Consider the following 19,888-nt stretch of genomic DNA (forward strand, 5'->3'; position numbering starts at 1 on the left):
GCTGGTTTGAAGAAATTATTTCAGGCTGATGCAGTGTGTCAGAAGAGTTTACATGTCTCTGCTCTTCGGAGGCTCTGTCACCTGCTCCATGGAACCACCGATTTAACCATATTTAGGGACTTGGTGGGACTCTATGCCCTTTTTTCAAGACCCCTTTGTTAATTAAGAAACTAGAATTGCTTTGTATCATGTGTTAGCCTATGTCTAACAATATTGCTTACAGCATGTGGGTCTGCTTGTTGACCTTATCTACATAACTGTGAGTTGAGAGGGGGAATGAGCAGTGCTGGAGGCTGCTGATGGCTTTTCATGGAATCAGACTCTGTGGTCTTGCTGTTGGGATGGCTCATGGACTTGGCTCCGATTAAAATCAAGTCCAGTTACATGATGAGTAATTGCCTGCTTTATTTTATAAAACTGGCACTCAGTAATCTTAACTCATTCTTCCTAGGAAAAGCCCAAGAGTGACATAGGAACACGACATGGCGTTGGGTTGGAAATTGCAGTATCTCTGTAGCACATGGCAGATGAACTGAATTTTCCTGGTTCTGACATATAAAAAGACATGGTCAATGGTATGCAGTAAGGGTAGTGCTTTTTTTTTGCCTGTACTCTAAAGCTACTGGTGAAACACAAAAGTCAATGTAGTGTTGGGGTTTTTTTGTTCTTTGTATTTGGATCCTTTTTTTTAAGATATGCCAGAATCTGATGTTTCACATGACATAGATGGGTCTTTGTTAATATTTGGAAGGTTACTTTATTGATCCAGATGTTACAAATGTGAACTTGAAGTTCACTGGCTTCTACTAATCAGCATTCTGTGTGCATCTAGACTTCTGACTTTTTTGTAGATAATAGAATGTGTTTCTAATACTATTTGTACTGCCGTGTTCATAAATGCTGCTCTTACCAAGACAAGTGCAACAGTATGTGGAGATAGAGGAAGAAATGTTTCACTGAGCAGATTATCAAAACCTGAGAGGAGAAAGTAGTTTTCCAGATGACTTGATCCTGCAGTGTATGTCACTAAAAGTATCAGAGAGCTCCTAAGCAAATGGATGCAAGGTTCTGGATGACATAGCCTAAATAAAGTCTGTCTGGACTGATATTCTGTTGAGTTTGAAACCTCTGTTATGAGGAAAAATAAAGCAAATGGGAGAATACTCTTGGTAGGGGTTGGAGATTGTTTTGGTTGTGACAGGGTATATAACATGGTAAAAAGCAGTGGCTGATTTTTGGCTTGCACTGTCAGTATGTACATTCTCTACAATGGCAGTGAGGTAGGGTAAATTGAGCTGGGCTTCACTCTATGGAAATGGGATTTCTAATGCCTCTGTGCACTGAGGTATGGACCTCTGGTGGACTTCCATGCTGGCACAATGCACGTGTGTGTGTGTGTGTGTGTGTGTTTGTGTGTGAATGTGTGTGTGCTGTGTTCACACTACACCTGGCTTGATCCATTTTGGTCAAGTAACTCCTGGTGGCTGGGGATGAGTGTGGAGGTGCAGAGAAGCTGAATGAAGTTCAGACAGAGCAAGCTAGTTAGACATCCTTCTACTACACCAAACTTTGCCTTATATCATGCAGCATTAGATAAAGAATTTAAACTTATTAATGGAGGAGTAATTTGACAGAATGACCCAAACTGTGACTGTCTGCAATTTTTTCTGTCTTATTTTGATAAATCCTGTGTAGTATCTGTGCTTCAAATAACAGCCATAAACTAAGGTTTACAATAATATTTATCTAGTCTTTCAGAGGAATGAAATTTTCTTAACAGAAACAGCTAGAGAGTACAGAACTGCTTTTCTGTTTTGGCTGAAATACCATAGGGATGTATTTCCCCTTCTGCATTTCACTCCAAAGCAAAATTGATACATCAAAAAGAATTTCCCCATCCTGAATCTCAATGTTTGTTTGCTTTGCTTTTTTTTTTTTATGAAAGCAGAGTAAAGTTTACAAACTGGGCTATTGTAGGTTTTAAAATATGAGGAAATAGTATATAATATAAAAACTGTTCAAAATTTAGTTAAAATGCTGTCTTCGAACTTGGTACTTCTCCTTTGTTCTGAAGGAGATTTTTAGGAATTCTGCAGTCTTCTCAGTGCTTAAAAGATTGCTTTTCAGTAATCTATGTTGGGAGATTAGTCAGTGAATACATAATTTTCCATAATCATAAGAGACATAAGTTTTGAATAGTGGCCTCAGACTCCCCTGGGTCACTCAATCTTAAATTAACTTCTGTTGGTTTGATAGTTAGGTTTTCTTTAATCTTCAAAATGGTTAAGAACACCATAAAGCTAGCTAGCAGGAATTTTCTCTTGTCTATTGAATCTCACTTACAAGGATTAATGAAGAGGAAATGGGAGCTTTTGTTGTAGAAACTGAGTGAATCTTATGGCCTCTATAGCAAACTGTTTGTTGATTTAGTAGAAATTGTGTTTCACTAGCAGGGTAATTCATCAGCATCAGACACCAGTAGTACTGTATGTGCTGAAATCAATTTTGTGTGAGGTTCAGAGCACACTGGAAATCTTATGCTTTAGGAGATCTTTCTGGATATGACAGAGAAGAATCAAGTGATTAACCTAGACTGAAAAAAACAAGTGTGCTAAGATATGTCAGACTTTATCAATCAAAACTATTTAACAATTTAAAAAAATGTATTGACCATTTTAATTCATGTTGGCAAACGTACTTCTATTTTCTGGAAAACTGTTTGGGGAAATTTTTACGATGTTGAACTTCTCAGACAGTAAGGTTGTAGATGAAAAATGTCAGAAGCACCATTAACTGGAAGCAGTTTATGTGCTGGTCGATGATGTATGGGTGCAGTGGGCCATGCTGGTCAGCACACAGCCCAGCACAGGTTCTGCCTGGCTGCTGCTGAGGGATGAGAGCTTATCAGTCCTGTGCTCCTTTTCTCCCTGTGCTTTCCAAAGGCTGTGGAAGGGTGTCTGTGCAGCCACCAACAGCCAGGAGACTGCTGCTGGCCGTGCCACAAAGGGACATAAAATAGGAAACAAGACAAATGCTGGGGAGTGATAAGGGGTGGGAACGTGTGACTATATCCAGCAATGAGGAAAACTACCTGAAACTTTATCTCTTGATGATATTTGGGTACATAAAATCTCTCATTAATTTGGCAGGACTGTAAATGAGAAGGGGCCAAGGGATGAGAGTATGACTAGCTGTGTCCCATGGGCTCTAATTAGCTTAAAAAGAAATCAAATTTCTGAAATCTGTATTTTCCTTCAGACCTCAGTGTATATGTATGTTTAGAGGGAAATTAAGGCCTATTAGTGCAAAAGAAATTAATTCCATGCTAAATCGGGCCTGCATGTACACATTTCCCCTATTTTATAACTGGTTAAGCTGAACAATTCACATGAAGAACTGCTTAAAGCTGAATGCTTAGGGCATAAAAAATACCCATAGTTGAAAGTTAGGAATGTCATGTAATAAAACAAACTAGTGTTTGTACTAACAAAAAAAGTATTGATTAAACTCTTCGCAACATATTGTTGCATTCCTCATATTTAGATTCTTGCTAAAGGTTCCCTGAGTTACATCAGCTTTCCATTAATCACAAAATCATTCTTGGCTTGAGTTTCTGTAGACAGCAATTTTGCAATGTGTGCTCTCCATAGCTTATCAAAAGCCTGATGTTAGACACGCTCACGGTAGTATTAGAGAACATTTATTAGCACTGTCATTTCTGGAGCACAAGCATGTAGCTGGGAGCATCGTGTCCTGGCGATGCTCTGTGACTTACTGGGGCAATGGGAAAGTGCTGCATGAAACCCGTGCCAGGCTGTCTGGTGGCAAACTTCTGAGGTACCTGTGAAACCATATATGTAAATAGGATTGTTTCATTTTCAAAGAAGAAATTGTGTGTGCATGTTTAAGAGTATTTCACATTGGAAGAGACTAACTTGGGGGAGGGAAGACTGCAATCTTGTGGTATTCCTGGTAGTTAAAATGTGCTGATGGACATAACTGTTAATTCTGAGATTTGTCTTCAACGCTTTCTTCTTCCCCCTCACCAGGAGAAAAATGGACCCCATTCCATCTGTCAGACACCGAGAAAATTAATAAATATGTATTCAGAGTATTTCCCGGTTTATAGCTGCTTACAAAAGTTGACCTTTTTGTCACTAAACTGGGTTTTTATATTTTCCATTTTAATTCACCCCTGTGGCACAGAATGCACAGAAAAGAAACTGGGGAACCACAGGGTCCATTTTGGCTGCTGCCCAGATGTTGTTGTGAGCTTTTGGAGCTGCTGCTTTCCCAGCAGCAAGGTCCTGCAGCCAGGAAGTCACTGCACTGCCAGGAGGGACAATATAAAAAACCAGAATGAACCAAGGGGATAGAGAGGCTTGGCTATAATATGCCACAGTTTATTTATTTACTGTACAAATCTTTAAGATGGGCTAATGGAGAAGGGCAACTAATCCCGTGGGTGTTGGATCTCTTCTGATAGCAAGAAATGTTAGCATAAAATTGCAACAAAGTGGGACAGCCTCTGAAAATTTTCCTTAGAGTAAGCTGTTTTCCCCCTACTGTGCAAAACAACTAGAAAATTTCCATTATAACCATGCACTTTGCCCAGCATAATCGCTTTGTATCAGGGACTGACTTGTCTGAGTAGCCTTCCTCAGAAGACAGAGAGAGAAAGAAAATTTTGCATGCTTTAAACTTTATCTTAGACTTATGTTTTAGAATTGTTGCTCATTGTTGTGTTAGTAAGGAGATAAAGATAGAAATTTTCTATGGGAAAAAATGGAATAAATAAACACACTACTGAATATGGCCCATGAAATTGAAATTGATATTACATATATAATTTTATTTTTATTCTTTTGCATACCAGCAGGTGGATCCCCTTCTAAATTCCCTCGGATTATCTCATAACACACTGAAATAATGTGATGATAATGTTCTTAATGTTGTAATTTTCAAAGGGCTGGAGCACCTACCTGATGAAGACAGGCTGGGAGAGTTGGGATTTTTCAGCCTGGAGAAGAGAAGGCTCCAGGGATTTAGAGTACCTCCCAGTACCTAAAGGAGTTACTACAAATCTGGAGGAATTTCTTACAGGGACATGTAGCAATAGGACAAGGGATAATGTCTTTAAACTGACAGATTAGATAAAATTAGATTAGATTCTTTACTCTGAGGATTGTGAGGCACTGGAACAGGTTGCCCAGAGAAGCTGTGGTTGCCCCATCCCTGGAAATGTTCAAGACCAGATTGGATGCTGCCCTGAGCAACCTGTTGGTGGCTGGAAGGTGTTCCTGCCCATGGCAGGGGTGTTGGAATCAGATGATCTTAAAAGCCCTTCCCAACCCAAGCAATTCTGTGGTTCTATGAATTATTCTTAATTCTTAATATCACATTTTATGAGTGTTTTTCCAATCCAGATATTTCTTCCTCTGGTTTACTGTAAGGATTCCTGAAATGCCTTAATCTGCAGGTGGTAATATCTCCCAGGCACACTGCTTCTGTCTGCTATGAAAGAATCAAACAGTTTTAGTATCCAGGAAGAAGTCCTTAGGGAGTTGGTTTTCTGAGGCTCATCCTTCCAAAATTTTGAAGGACTGGGTACTCGTACTCAAAGGGCTATAAGCTGTAAGGGTGGAAAGGAAGATAGGAGGAGATACTGTTGACACTTCTTGCTTTTAGAAGTGTTAGTAGTCTACCCATATGCTTGTTACTCACTTCCCACTTTGTTCCCTTTAAATGTGTTCAGTTTGTGAGAGAACTGGTTTTGTTGTAGTTGCCAGAGGAGTAAGTGCAGGCTGTGTGGAGAAGGGGAGAGAAAGCTTTGAGTGAAGGCATTGGGACAGCTGGGCCACTGCAGAGGCCAAATGGCTTGATCTGGTTTCACTTACTGGGATTTCCTCTTTTTTTTTCCTGCAAAACAATTGGCAATAAATTCAAGAGCTAAGAAGGTTCTAGTCCTCCACAAAAATCCTATACTTCTGAGAAGGGATCATATTCTGGTCTGAATTTATTGTACATTGTATGATAAATCTTGTTCTTTTTTACCTTATGGTGGCACTAGCCACAAATTTGAGCTACATTTGTAGACCGAATGAGGGTTCTGAAATGGCACTGAGAGCCAATTTGTTTTTCTTCCTGTGTACCAGTACCAGTAAAATAACAGATTGTTTGAAAGATGCTTGTGCATATTGAGACTTTCAGTCATTGATCTTCAGAATGTATTATAAATCTTTTTGTTTCATAATTTTTTCCAAACTTTGTCCTTTTGAATTTATTTCACTTACTGTCATTGAGCTATGCTCTTCCTAAACTGGAACTAGCTGAAATCTGAAGTAAGAACTCAGCTGTCTTTTTCCTTGAGTATTAAGCCTCAGTAAGACTTAAACTATAAAATTGGTAACCAGAATACAGAGGAACCTGCATTGTCATCAGCTGTCATTCTGATCTGACAATACTCTATTATATTCTCAATAGATAGTTTTGTGAGCAAACAATGAGTGGCATAAATGACTGTGCTGGTCTAACATGGGGAATTTGAATTGTCAGTTAGAGAAGAATAAGGCAAAAATTGTATACATGGCCAAAACATTTAGCATTAAACTACTTGTGCTCCTCCTCTCTGCAGAAGGAAGTAGAAAGTTGGGGGAAGAGAGAGGCATATATTTAACAGATGGAAGAGGCTGCCTGGTGATACTACCTCTGTCAGCACTGTTGTCTTCTGATAAATTAAGCGCCCTGCATTGGCTGCACAGCTGTGGATACTGAGGGAAAAACTGAAAATGCGTGTTGCTTAACAGAAAAGCAAAGATTATTTGTATGAGCTCGTCACTTATCAGGTGACTCCAATGTGTGTGGTGGCGGGGGGGCTGCTGATAAATGGTTGGGGCTGCATTCTTCTGGAGCAGACCCTCTTAAGGCACTGGCCTTCCTCGGCTCGTTGCCTGGAGAGCAGAGTATTTCAGCAGAATAGAGCCTTATGAAAGATACATTGCCAGTCACAAGGGATTTTGGCCTTATTTAATACAGTCTTAGCAGAAATATAACTAATTTACTTGCAGAGCTCAGTTCCTTTAGAGCAACTTGGTCTGCAATACATGACAATTTAGTGTACTTTAAAAAAAAGTGTCTTTTAATCAGCTTTAAATATGGGAAAAAAATCTTTTTAGTATGCAGTTATCACTAGTAGCATGACTGTAATTCTGTTCAGTAGAAAATCTCCAGAGATAAAGTGCCACCTGTATCACTTTATTATATCTTTCTTCTAACTGACCTTTGTGACCAGATGTTAGTTAGGTGGTACTTCAGCCTTTCTTGCTGTGCTGGAATGTATTTTCCTAGTGTATAAAGTGATCTTTCAAAATCTGTGTATCTACTGTAGTATAGTGTCACATGGAGTGAGACAGATCTTTGCCTTTGGAAGCTTGTATCAGGCTTGTGACCTTAAATAAAGCAGAATGCAGATAATACCTGTAAACACAACTGGAGCATCCTGGGACTAAAATGCCTGCCTGATTGTAAAGCTTACAGGTGCTTTAGAGAGATGCTTTAATTACTGGAGAATTGTTTCAGAATCATTTTGTATGTGATAGAATAGTGTTGGGAGGTGCAGCAGAGATCAGAGCTTTTCTGGTGTAGCTGCAGTGCAGACTCAATAAAAATTTAAAAAGCCATGAGAAACATCAGTGATGAAAAAGAACTGTGGAAAACTGTTTTGCAAGTGGGGAAGCTGTGGCAAGTTGGCCGGTCATTGATTGCACCTAAACTGGATTTTTGATTTGGCACTTTCAGAATAAGTATAGCTCCTCTGGAGAGAGAAGTACTTTCTGAAGAAAAAACTTTGAAACACTACCTTGTTTCTTTATCAGAAAAGGATTTTTAAGATGTCTTAGTAATTTATCATAATTGGATAGTCTGAAGTGAAAAATACAATTCTGTAATAGAAATTGCTTGCTTCTTTCTCTGTAGCACACTCTGTCCAGAAATGTTCTTGGAGAGGGTACTGCTCATACATGGATCATTAACTAAGCATTCGAGGCACTCTGATCTAACCCACTTTCGCCAGATTAAATTAAATAGAAATCACAAAATAACTAGCTTTACAGATCATCTCACCTTGGTCATTTTGTACTTGTGTTGGTAGAATTAGACACTACAGTAGACAAGATGATTTCTTGTAAGGTAAGGGAAATTTTAACATGTCAGCAAAATAACTGCTTTTCAAAATTAAGAGATCCAGGAAGACTACAGTGAAGGTGAATCACTTTAAGGATAAATTTTGTAATACATTTAGAGTTCAAGATCTATCCTGTGCAAATAAAAATAACTCAGATAACATCCATGGGACCTCTCTGCCTGAAAGCCTAGGTCAGAATACAGAAACGACAGAGGTGATAGAATTTTAATTTTATTAAAATTTATTAGAAACAGACTCTGATTGAAGACCTATGTCAGTTACATTAATCTTTGGGCATTCATTATTGTATGTTTAGCAGAGAAAAAGTGAGGGGAAAGTTGAATCTGCCAATGATGAAGTGAAAAAAAAGTCCAGCAATTTTGTAAAGATCCTTTTGCACCACAGCATCTTTTGTAACATTGCTCATTGTTGCTGTTGCTTGTGCCTTCAGGGCTGTGGACTTTAGTCTCAGCTTTTGAGATACTATTTTTATTTCCTGACAAATTTCCGCAGGAAGAGGGGACTGGTTCCTGGGCCATCTCAACTTAGCATCCTCCACTGACTCTTGTGGGGCTCTGCCAGAACCAGGTAGGGCAGTGCCTGGCTGGGTCAGCCACTGAGCTGAGGAGGGAAGAAGAAAGGTAGAATAAAGACCCTGCCAGTGATCAATGTGCAAATTCGGTGAGTTTTTGTATTAAAAATGGTATTATGGGAAAGTTTTGATTCAAAACACAGAAAATATAATAACCTAGAAAAGCGAAAGTGTTCTGTCATTGCATACATTAACTGGAATATCAACTGCCTTGTGCACAGCTGCACTGGTGCTTGTCCTTCCTTTGAGTAGCCACCTCAGCAGCTGGGAGGAAATGGTTTTTCAGTCAGGTCTGTTATCCTGAGGAAAGCTTTCATTTTTTTGTATTAATTCCTGTAGTTACTTACTGCAGAAGGTCTTTTTTCTGGGAATTATGTCATTAAGTAAATGTTTATTTTAACTCCACTCTTAGAAGTACTGCTTGGTAAGTGGAGCATTAGTTGTAGATTTCAAGATGCGTGAAGTAAAGTCTAAAAGTTTCAAAAAATAGTAATAAAGTCGCTTATTTTCCTCTTATGCTAGTTCTGCAAACCTGTGCCTCTAAATTATCAGTGTCTTGTGGTAAATTATCAGCTCTTCTGGTAAAAATCCTTTAGCAAAACATCAGCTATTGGTCTTTTCAACTAGAAACACTTCTTGGGAGAGAAAGTGGAGATTGCTATAAGTAAGATGGCATTGCTCAAAAGGGAGAGTTTAGACACTCCCTCATCAGTCTCACTGCAGTGCCTTAATGTGTCAGTACAGCTCACTCTTCTCTAACCTTCAATGCCACCTTGCTGCCAGCCGTTCCCAGGCTACCCTGAATAGGTGAGACACAGAAGCAAGTGCCCACGCCTTGCTCCCAGGGAAGTGGAGTGTGCTGGTTGACCTCCCCTGCCCCAAGGGGTGGCAGCTGGGCCAGCTTTGCCCTTGGTGTGTCCCTCCTGGAGCGGGCCATGGGCTGGGATGGGCTGGCAGAGCTTTGGGCCACCACAGCTGTTCAGCAGGGGAATGTGTCACAGCCTGCCCTAAGAACTTGGTGTTTCCTTTAAAAAACTCTGCAGTGAAGAAATATGGTGTACCTGGTACTGCTGGCTTCCATTTTATTGGGAGTAGCTTTTGTTTTGCTGTATGGAAAGTGTTGAGTTTCCTCTTCACCATAATTATTCATTTATATAGCCTTGGCTCATTAATCTCCTGCCCTTTTTGCCAGATAATGTAAATTACTTTTATTTATGGAACTTTTTGTTTATAAAATTGTTGAGTGCATTTTTTAAGGCCAAGAAATAAAGTTTTCAGGATAGTTGCTTTTTCTTATAATATTGTGTGTGCTGCATTACCTTGAAAAATTCATAGGCACTGTATGTTAGAATTCTTATTTAAAACCATGATCATTACAAGTGAATTTTGTTTGTTTTTATATAAAGAAAAAATATGTTCTTCTATTGTGCAGAGACAGAATTACTATTGAAATTTGTGTTTTCCTATGTGTTTAGTTTTGAAACACTTCTTAGTAGTTATGCCCCTTATTTTTGCTACATTTTAAAATAAATCAGAGACAGTAAAATTAGACTTCATTTACTTTGAGAAGAACCACTGTTCCATGCATTCTCGTTGAGTCTAGAGCAATTTATGCTAGTTTATAAGCTGGTAAATCTGAATCAATAATTCAGTAGTCAGCTATCCCTTTAGAAATCAGAATTTGTTGGTGATGTACTGCAAAAATGTTACCTTTCTCTTTATTAATAGAGCTTTACAGCTGTACAGCAATTTTCACTTAAAGGTCTCAAACCATTTTAATAAAGTAGAAAAAAATTTACCTTTCTTTTCTTGCAAGGGAAAAAGTTGAAAACTACAGGGGTGAACTGCCAGGGTAGAGAACCTGTTACGTCTGTTTGGACCTGCCAGGACCATTCCCAGCCCTGCCCCATCTGGTGTGCGATCACCACGTCCGTTTAACTGAGCTCACCCACCAAGAGAGGGAGCTGCACTTAAAACTGTGTTTGTGCTTTAGCCTGAGACACGGACCCTTCCTAAACATTGCCTGGGAATCGCGGGGCAGAGGGGTGAGTGGCAGCATTTTAGTGTCTAACCTTATTTCATGGCAGGGACTGTTGCTGTTGTTGCCCTTTTCCCTCTGTGGTCCCTGACCCCAAGGGTTCCCCTGTTGGGTTCTGTTGTCAGTGGGGGACACCAAGTGGCTCGAGCCCCGTGCTGCTGTGTGGGAGCTCTCCCACCATTCCATGTCCTGAATGCTGTCCAGGGAAATGCTGTGGGAGAGCAAGGGCCAGCTAATGGAGCTGTGTTGCTTTGCACTTTCTGAGGGTTTGGCCTGGGATTTATAATTGCAGCAGAATTTTCCTTTGCAACTGAGCTGAAAACGAAGCAGAGACAAATGGGAACCATAACTGTGAGCCATTTCACATGGGCCATATCAGAGCCTGCTGCAGACCAGGATTTCTATTAGGAAGGAGTGATTTGTGACATTTCATAATACTATTTTCATCTATTTTAAAAATTATCAAAAATTGAATTTTCCTGTGGGGAACACAGATTCATTTCATAAAGACAGTATCTTTGGTGGTTTTTTTCTTGTTTATATGTTTATTTTTAAAAAGGGAGCAAAAGCAATTTGTCCCCATTCCCAAAGCAATAAGTTGTGGCTTTGAGTTTGTGTGGGAGGGAACTTCAGTACTTCCCTCTTTTGAAAGAGGGAGAGAGCACAGTCTTTATAGATCACAATAAATCATAGTGACTGGTGATAGCAAAATATTTGTTAGGATGGAACTCTGTTATGTTTGACTGGACACTAACTGTCATGTCTGTGTGATGTGGATGTGGTTTCCATGTAAAATGTTCTCCAGAAAATACATGGTTGGTATTGAAAATAGGGTGACACTTTAGATGGTAATATATTCCCTTTGAAGTAATAAAGATGGATGAATTTTCTCCTTATGGCTCCTGAGATCTAAATGACAAATATTTTGAGAACTGACAAATAGCAGAGGATAGGACTGTAGTTAGTGATAACTCATAATATATATGTGTTTTCACTGAAATTTTCAGTGTGTGTGGCATGGATCAATCCTGATCTTAGGCAACATTTACTAAAGAATTCCTCCTGTTTGCAAGTAACAGCAACACAGCAATCTCTATAGTTGGAATAACTTGGACACATTCCCCAATGGTTTGGTTAAACTCAGGGTAAGATCTGACATTTTTGTGATTTTCAGTGAATCTAAACTGTCATGGTTGTACTGGACAATGACAGTGAGCAAGTGAGGTGAGGCACGGGACCCAGCACCATTTTGGTTTGGAGACTAGATGGCTTTTGTCATGTCTTTCATCTGTCACTGCCAGAATCTTGGGGATTCTCTTTGCATATTTGTGAAGCTCAGCTGTAAATAGCACATACATTGTCAAATAGCACATGCCTGTCACGCTTCTAGGAACAAAAGGGAGTAAAATGCAGCCTTGAATTTGACAACTCTTTATTTCATAGAAATTGACCGGGTGATATTCTAGTATCAGCTGAGTATTTCTTAAAATGCACCCCCCTCTGTGGGGTTGTGCGGAGCACTGTTGGGTTGTTGTAACGCAGAGCCTTGCACGGCTCACACGCCTGCTCGGGCAGGGCCCATTCCCGCTGCCTTCCCCAAAACTGGGATGAGAGGCAGGGCTGGAATGGCAGCAGAGTGCATCATACCAGGCATGTGTCTCTTCTTTCCATTCTTCCTTCTTGGACAATAGTTTGGCCAGTAAAATCATCTCTTGCCATGTTTCAAGATCATGCCTGGCTGCCCCAAGCCTTTTGGGTTGGTCTGTGCTTTCCAGAGCCTTTCTAGAACAGTTTTCAAAAGGAAATACAGGCTTTATTCTTTTACTTTCCTTGCTCTCTTTCTCCTCCCATCTCCTCTTTTCATAGCTTTGATTTCTTTATTTTCATTAGTTTAAATACATTACTCAAACTTGTGTGCAACATACTTGTCTCCAGTTATTTTAGAGATTAGTATTGGTTTGTGGAGCTTCATTCTTCCTCATACATCTGTTTGATTTTGGTCCAGTTTTCTTCAAAGGCATTTAATGGGACGTGATTTCACTGGCACAATTATCCTACTCTTTCCTTACATAATTTACCTATATGACCAGTAAATAGTTTCCCTGTGGTTTCCTTAATGACAGAGAGCTCTTAAATTACATCAGTAATGAGCTCTGTGATGTGATAAACAAGAAAATGTTAATAAAAAATTGAGAGGACATGCAAATATATTTCTTCCTCTTCATTAAGTTAGTTTGGTTGATCTTTGTGGTCACTGATGATTGCTGCTGTGCTTCTGACAGATCACTGAATATATTTAGGGTGGGACTGTCCTGACCAGAGACAGCAAGAAAAATTTGTCCCCATACCCAAAGCATTACCTTAAGAAATAAATTTGAGCATTGGATTTGCATAAGGAGGGAACACCAGTATTGAAGAAAAGAGCTTTTTGTTCCTGGTGATGCATATTAAAATCATGATATAAAGTGACCTTTGACTCCAAAAAATCTGGGGGTTTAGGAGTGATTGAAGTTTTTTCTTTTTCCTTTTGTTAATGCTTTACAATTTGAGATGGTTCCTGTTTCAGCATTACTTATTTCCTCAGTGTTTAACATCCTTTTCATAACTTTCCTCCTATTTGATTTTCTTTAAATTGATATATATTATTTTAAAAAGGGCAGCAATTGGACTAGTCCCAAGATAAAAATGTAAATTTCTTGAGATTGTTGTTCATAGCTCATCACCCATAGCTCCAATTATGCACTGGAACATTTTGCAGGTTGGTGGAGTAGCTCTGCTCAGAGCTCTAAGCTCTGCTCATGCAACAAATGCAAGAGGCTCAGTGTGGAACCAAAAAAGCCACTGATGTTACTTTGAGGAATCACTTGGATGACAGATGTGTTTCATAGGCAAAAGAGCCAAGAGAGGCTTTGAACAGCAAAGCAGAATGTCAAATTCCTATTCAAGAAGTAAAGTAAGGTCTGAGGAAATCTTTGGGAATCATAATACCCTCCTGCCCCACACTTTTACTGACCTACATAAAAAATAGTTTTCAAGCAACTTAAAGGAAATTTTGAAAAAACCAGAAGATTGCTTGGCACTTTGAAGCATGCAACATTGAAAGAGATGTGCATTTTCCAGTTCCTGATACACATGATCTGCGGGTTTCCCTCTGTCTGCCCGGACAACTGGGTCAGCACTGATTGCACACTTTATTTCTATTACCTTTTTCTCTTTTCACAACCAAGGACTCTTAATAATTTTCATTTTGAAAATTAAACTATCTTGGTGCACTTCCTTGACCTTTTCAATATTCTGTAATTAGATTGGCTGCAATTCCTCGTTTCTTCCTGTTTACAGTCTCAGTAGCCTCTGGGAAGGAATGGAATGCCCATTTGCTCAAAATATAAAACACTGCAAAGGTCAAAGCTAAAGCTGCATTTTACTGACTGTATGAACGTTCTGAAAGGATGCTGGGGGAACATGAAACATTTCGTTTGTAGTTCTGTAGATCAGGTATCATCATGCAGGTTTCCTGGATTTTCTTCAAAGCACATCCCCCTAATATATTAATTTCTTACCTTAGCTGTGCCATAACTTGGCATTGCAATTTATTGCATTCTATAGGCCTTTCTGCCTATCAGTAGAGATTGCCTGGTTTCATTCAAAACTGTAGAGAAATGCTGAGGTAGATGTTCTCACATATGCAGATAATATTTGATCAATAGTTACATCTCAAATAGAATGCAATTTTGCTTTGAGGACAGTGGGCGGTGTCTGAATGTGGCCTTTATATTGGTTCCCAAAGAACCTGTATTTCCTAGTGCTGCTCTGGTCTTATAATAGCAGATGAGATGTTTGCCATTTAGAACCGAGGGAAAGAAATGGCAGGAAACAATTTAATGTTCATAAAATGGCCTCCGACTCATCTTTGATGCATATGGTGTTTTTATTTAATGTGTGAAAATTTAAATGCTACAGCAGTGAGCAGTAAAGAAATTCTAAATGTGAGTAGCTCAACGGCACTTACAGTGAGCTTCTGAAGGGAACACCTTCATGTTTACTGCTATTTTGTAGCACTCCTAGTCTGTAAAAGGCCTTTTTGTCCTAGAGCTTAATTTATGTGGTAGTTGAGCTTCCTTCTGTATTTCAAGTAGTAATAGAATTGTCTCTGGGTGCATGGAATGGGTTTGTGGTGGACAATTGCACTCAGTTACAGTGTTGCTTATTAAAAGGCATGCATTGTGCCAGGGGTAGAAGGAACTCTTATAATTAACTTTTATAAGCTGCAATTGCACAAAATTATACATGATGACTTTCTCTACAGATGATATTACTTTCTGTGGGAATAAGAAAAGAAAGTAGTTAAGAAATGTTCTTGATGAAGTGTCCTGGTTCGTTTAAGGACAGTTTGGGTGGGTGTCAGATTTGCCATACAATAAGCTTGTGTAAGCACTCAATTGATCAGAAATGTTCCACAGTTTTTAATCAACTTGAAGGGACTTCAGACCGTTTTTAATACTTAAATGCTTCTGAAAACAGCCAGTGTTGGTACAAACATTTATTTGAACTGCCTGTGGAAGGTGGCTTACCTATAGCAGCCCCAGTTCCTGGGTGGAGAAAGGGGGACATCCAGTCCCCTCTCTCACTCCAGGCCAGAAACCCTTTATGAGGAAAGAGCCTGAAACCCTTTATGAGAAGCAAAGACATTTAACATACTTGCAAGCATTTCAAGATTGTGACATCCAGTTCAGTTACAGGCAGGTTTTCTTAGAGATAAACCATCAAAAGTGTGGAAATGGTGCCACTGAGTTGGAGGTGGTGGGTTTGGGGTTTAAAGCCCCTTATCGTTCTGTTATTCTAAACTTACAGTAATCTTGTCTTTGCAGTACTCTAAATGTATAACTGACCAAAAAAAATAACAGGTACCTGGACCTGTGCTTGCAGAGTCCAGCCTCATTGCAAGAACTGATCAAAACAGCACTTAAGTACTGAGCAGATTTAGTAGGACTGGTTCAGTGTTCCTGATGACCTTTTGAACTGAACTGGTGAGCTGAAAAGCTACAGCAACTTCATTCTGGAAGAAGTGAAAATTTCAAAAGCTTGAGGAATTTTAACTGGTGTTAATCTTCCTCCCAATCTATTTTCCCCCTATCTCTCTGTTGAGATACCATTCCTGGAAAGAAATAGGCTATATTTAAGATTTCCTTGGGATACATTTTATTCAAGTGAGTGAATAGTGCATATGAAAACCTGGTCCAATTAATGCTTTCTCTCCTAGAGCTCCCAGTAATGGGTTCCAGATTTACTGTCAAATGCTATGTTAAACTTAGCAGTTACATGGGGATTACATAGTCTTTGTGGAGAAAATTTGCAGATGCTGAAGTTGCATGGGCTGTGTTTTCATTCTTGGTGGTGATGAAAAGACCATTTATACTCTTGTATCCTAAGGACACTACGTAGTGTTAGCATTTGGATTCATCTGACTGGCCAAAATAAGGTCAGCTGCAGTAAGTGAGCACTTAGCAGGCATTTTCCAGATAAGAAGTTAGATTTTGTTGAGGTTTTTTAAAACTGCATCAGCAGCCCATTCAGCCTAAACAGCTCAGGCTTATGATGCAGTTGAGATGTGCCTAATTTTATATAATTCACTAATCAGACCTTGAATATCTAAAGATTGAAAATATATGTACTTCCTTACCTTGTGTCTTGAGCATTTCTGTGCTTTTCTCTGCAATGAGGAACAGTATTAAAACAGGCATATAGACATTGTTACAGCATCCTGTACAGCATGGCCAAGCGAACTTACAGCATGAAACCATTGGTTATACTGTGCATAGGAACTGCCAGAATTTGACAGTTTACATTGTTTTTGCATGCAGAAAACTCTGCATGCCCTAAAGGCTTATCAGTTTTCCTAGTTCTTTAACTACTTACTTCCTGAACCACTCTTGTGTGCTCAGGGAAGACCTTTGGGTACATTTCTGACAATTGTAACAGTGTTCCAGATTGAGCTGCTTATCATAATTCAGAACCTATCGATCACTGAATGCTGGGGAACTACCATTTTCTTCATTCAGCTACTTGAAATAAAAGCCAAGAGGACAGTGAATTACTTAAATTAGATTGCAATGGGCACACTCTAATTTATACAAAAGAATTAACACTGTAGTATGATCAGCAAAGCACGCTTCTAAAATAAAAAAATATACACTTAAAAAATAATTCTATTCATTCCAGGGATCTGATTTAATTAGAACTCAGTGAAGATGGGAAAAAATATTCTGGTTGAAAATTTTTAAAGAATTTCATACAGATCCCTTTCTATGTCAGGAATAATATGAGATTTTAAGAACAAAATAAAATAACTGCTCATAGAATGTTTCCTTCTGGACAGTGCCTATGAATTGGGCAAGGGGTATGTCTAATGCACTCTCGTCTCTGTTTTGAAACAGAAGAGATTTGAGACAAAGTCTTTGACTTCAGGTGAAGATCTATCTCCCCAAACTGCCTGCTATTCCAGGTTATCTCAAATGTTGAAAGTTTTGTTCTTTACCTGCAAGCTTTCTGCCAAAGAAATTTTGCTGCGACTAATGAATTTAAACTAAATATTCTCTTTTTAAAATGAATTGTCAAAAAGCTTTAACTTCTTGATCATATTAAAATGCAGTGGTGCTCTTGTCAAAAATGTTACACTATATAAGGCATGATAGCAGAAGTCCTTTGAAGTGAGGTCAAGAAATAAACACTAATTTAGTTTTTATAGAAAATGAAAAAAAATTACCTATACTGATATTTTTAAAATTGATTTCGTGTTGGTAGATCAATTTAAGAACTCCTTTCTGTGCAAGCTGGGAAGGCATAATCTTTACACAAAAAGACCAAGGTAGACAAAAGATGAGACTGGTAAAAACAGTTATTACAGAGACCAGTAATTTGCATGAGCTGATTCTACCAAATCAGTGAAGAATGTCAGTTAAAGATTTATGTTCCCTGATCTTCTCATCAGGTTCTGAATGCCTGATGATGAAAGTGATATTTGAGTGGGGATCTGAAGAAAAATGAGTTTAACTAGAAAAGCTACGAATTGCAGCTTGTACTACTTGCATATTTATATCTTTGAACATTGTTGCATTGAATTTTATTCAATTTTATTCAGACCACATTCTATGAATATGTACTTACAGGTGTACCTGTATTTCATACATTCTGTGTATGAAATTCTAAAAAGGCAGTGAATGCAGTATGTGGGTGAAACAGAATCTGAAGACATGTCTCCATGTTACAGTGCAGCATCCTCCTAAAATAAACGGTGCTTCTTGCAGTGCTTTACTTCCACAAGCATGGTGAATTTTGGAGGGCTAGAGGCAAGTAGAGATGGTAAGAGTGGTAGGACTATGAAGCAAAGATTCAGGAATGGAGTCCTTTTGGGATGTTTGGTTGAGATTTGAATTTGAGATGTGCTTTCACTGTTTTTTATGTTCTTCCCAAAAGCTGCATCCTTGAGCAGTGCTTGGATTACAATAGAATCCTGTCCCTCTGTCGTGGTTTGACCCTGGCCAAGTGCCAGGTACCCATGAGAGCTGATTGCTCACTCTCTCTTACTACAGTTGGGCAGAGGAGAGGGAAAAAATATTAACAAATGGCTCATGAGTTGAGATAAGGAGTGGGAGAAAATACTCTAAGGGGAAAATAGGTTTAAATTTAAAGGCACAATGTAAATTTATTATTAACAGAGTCAGAGCAGGATAATGACAAATAAAAGAAGAATTTAAAACACTTTTTTTCCCTCCAGCCCCTCCCTCTTTCCTGACAACAGTGCAGGGAGACAGGGTCTGGGGCTTTTGGTCAGTTTGTCATCTGAGATCTTCTGCTCAGGGAGAGGAGTCTTTCCTCTGCTGTGCCATGGGGTCCCTCCCATGGGAGACAGTTCTCCCTGAACTTTTCCAGCATGGTTCCAATCTCTCAAGCAGCAGTTTTGCCAAAATTGTTGCAATGTGAGTCCCTCCCAGTCTTTGTTAGGGAAAAAAAAAAAAACAGTGGTGTTTTTAAAGCCATCATTTTCATAGGCAACTATTTAATTGGAAAGCCACCTGCCAAAAGTGTCGACCAGAGTCTGTTTTTCCTATTTCTATTTTTATTAAAGCAATTTTATTTGAAAAACTTACTTTCACAGATTTCCATTAATTTTCTTTAGTAGGTTAATGAAAAAATGTGCTTTACTTCATACAAGAGAAATTCCTTGTGCATGATTTGTTGAGTAGCAGTACCTCTTATGAGCTAGATTGGCGTTAAACCCCTGATTCTCTGTATTTCATACAATTTGGGGTTTAACAGACTGATGCAATACACTTGTTCAAATGGAGTAGAAAACTACATTTGAACATCACACTGATGGTGAAGCTTAATCTTTTGAAAAGAAAAGAGTTGGGAAGTTGGGAGAAATGCATTCTTTGAGAGTAGGATAAAAATATTAATTCAAAATTCACAAGGTTTTAAGTTGAGCGAAACGCAGCTCAAATGAGTTTCCTTTTCCTGCTAACATTGGGTTTCTTGTGTGTTTTGGACGGGGGGGGGGTTGTTTGTTTTGGTTTTGTTTTTATTAATCAGTGAGTCAAATTTTTCTAATTAATGTCTGGGTATCTAATGCCTTTACAATGATAATTATAAGAGTGTTTACAAATATTAGCTAAAATATACTTTGGCATTGGTGACCAAAATATAATATATTGCTTATGAATGTATAGATGGAGGAAGAGGGGAAGGCCAGGCTGGCAAAACTTTTTTTTCCCAAGGTATTATTTTAAACAAAGAAGGTGTATTCCTCTTATAAGGGTAAGTTTTGACCTGTACCCAACTTACCCTGGCTGTGTCCTTGCAGGAGCTTAGGAAGGGCTCAGGCTGGGAGTGAGGGTGGTGCAGAGTGAGGTCAAAACTATCTGAAATCTGCCCCTGCTGCTTCTCCTGGAGCTCCCTGACCTGCTATGAGGTGGGCAGGAGTCTCACTGATGGTATCCTCTGCATTTTTCTCTTCCTTGTGCCTCTTTGGAGCTGGGATGGTGTCTCAACATCACCAGCCCTTGGCAGTGGTGTTGGT

At 39.0% G+C, this 19,888-nt stretch overlaps 2 long non-coding RNA genes across 3 annotated transcripts in view; one reads left to right on the forward strand and one right to left on the reverse strand.

The window, feature by feature from the left end:
* Nucleotides 1–3,705: 3,705 nt before the first annotated feature.
* Nucleotides 3,706–6,430, reverse strand: LOC135304195 (uncharacterized). The gene is made up of 3 exons (XR_010365623.1): nucleotides 6,294–6,430; nucleotides 3,936–4,072; nucleotides 3,706–3,841 (listed from the first exon to the last, which is right to left on the reverse strand). It is a non-coding gene; the product is annotated as an uncharacterized LOC135304195 (long non-coding RNA).
* Nucleotides 6,431–8,697: 2,267 nt separating this feature from the next.
* The window catches only part of LOC135304430 (uncharacterized), a 102,545-nt gene continuing 91,354 nt past the window's right edge, over nucleotides 8,698–19,888 (forward strand). For both annotated transcript variants that reach the window (XR_010365822.1, XR_010365821.1), the window contains exons 1-2: nucleotides 8,698–8,863; nucleotides 10,591–10,819. This is a non-coding gene — a long non-coding RNA (uncharacterized LOC135304430). The remainder of the gene's footprint in view (nucleotides 8,864–10,590; nucleotides 10,820–19,888) is intronic.

This window comes from Passer domesticus, chromosome 7, assembly GCF_036417665.1.
Source record: "Passer domesticus isolate bPasDom1 chromosome 7, bPasDom1.hap1, whole genome shotgun sequence".
In the NCBI taxonomy this organism is placed as follows: Eukaryota; Metazoa; Chordata; class Aves; order Passeriformes; family Passeridae; genus Passer; species Passer domesticus.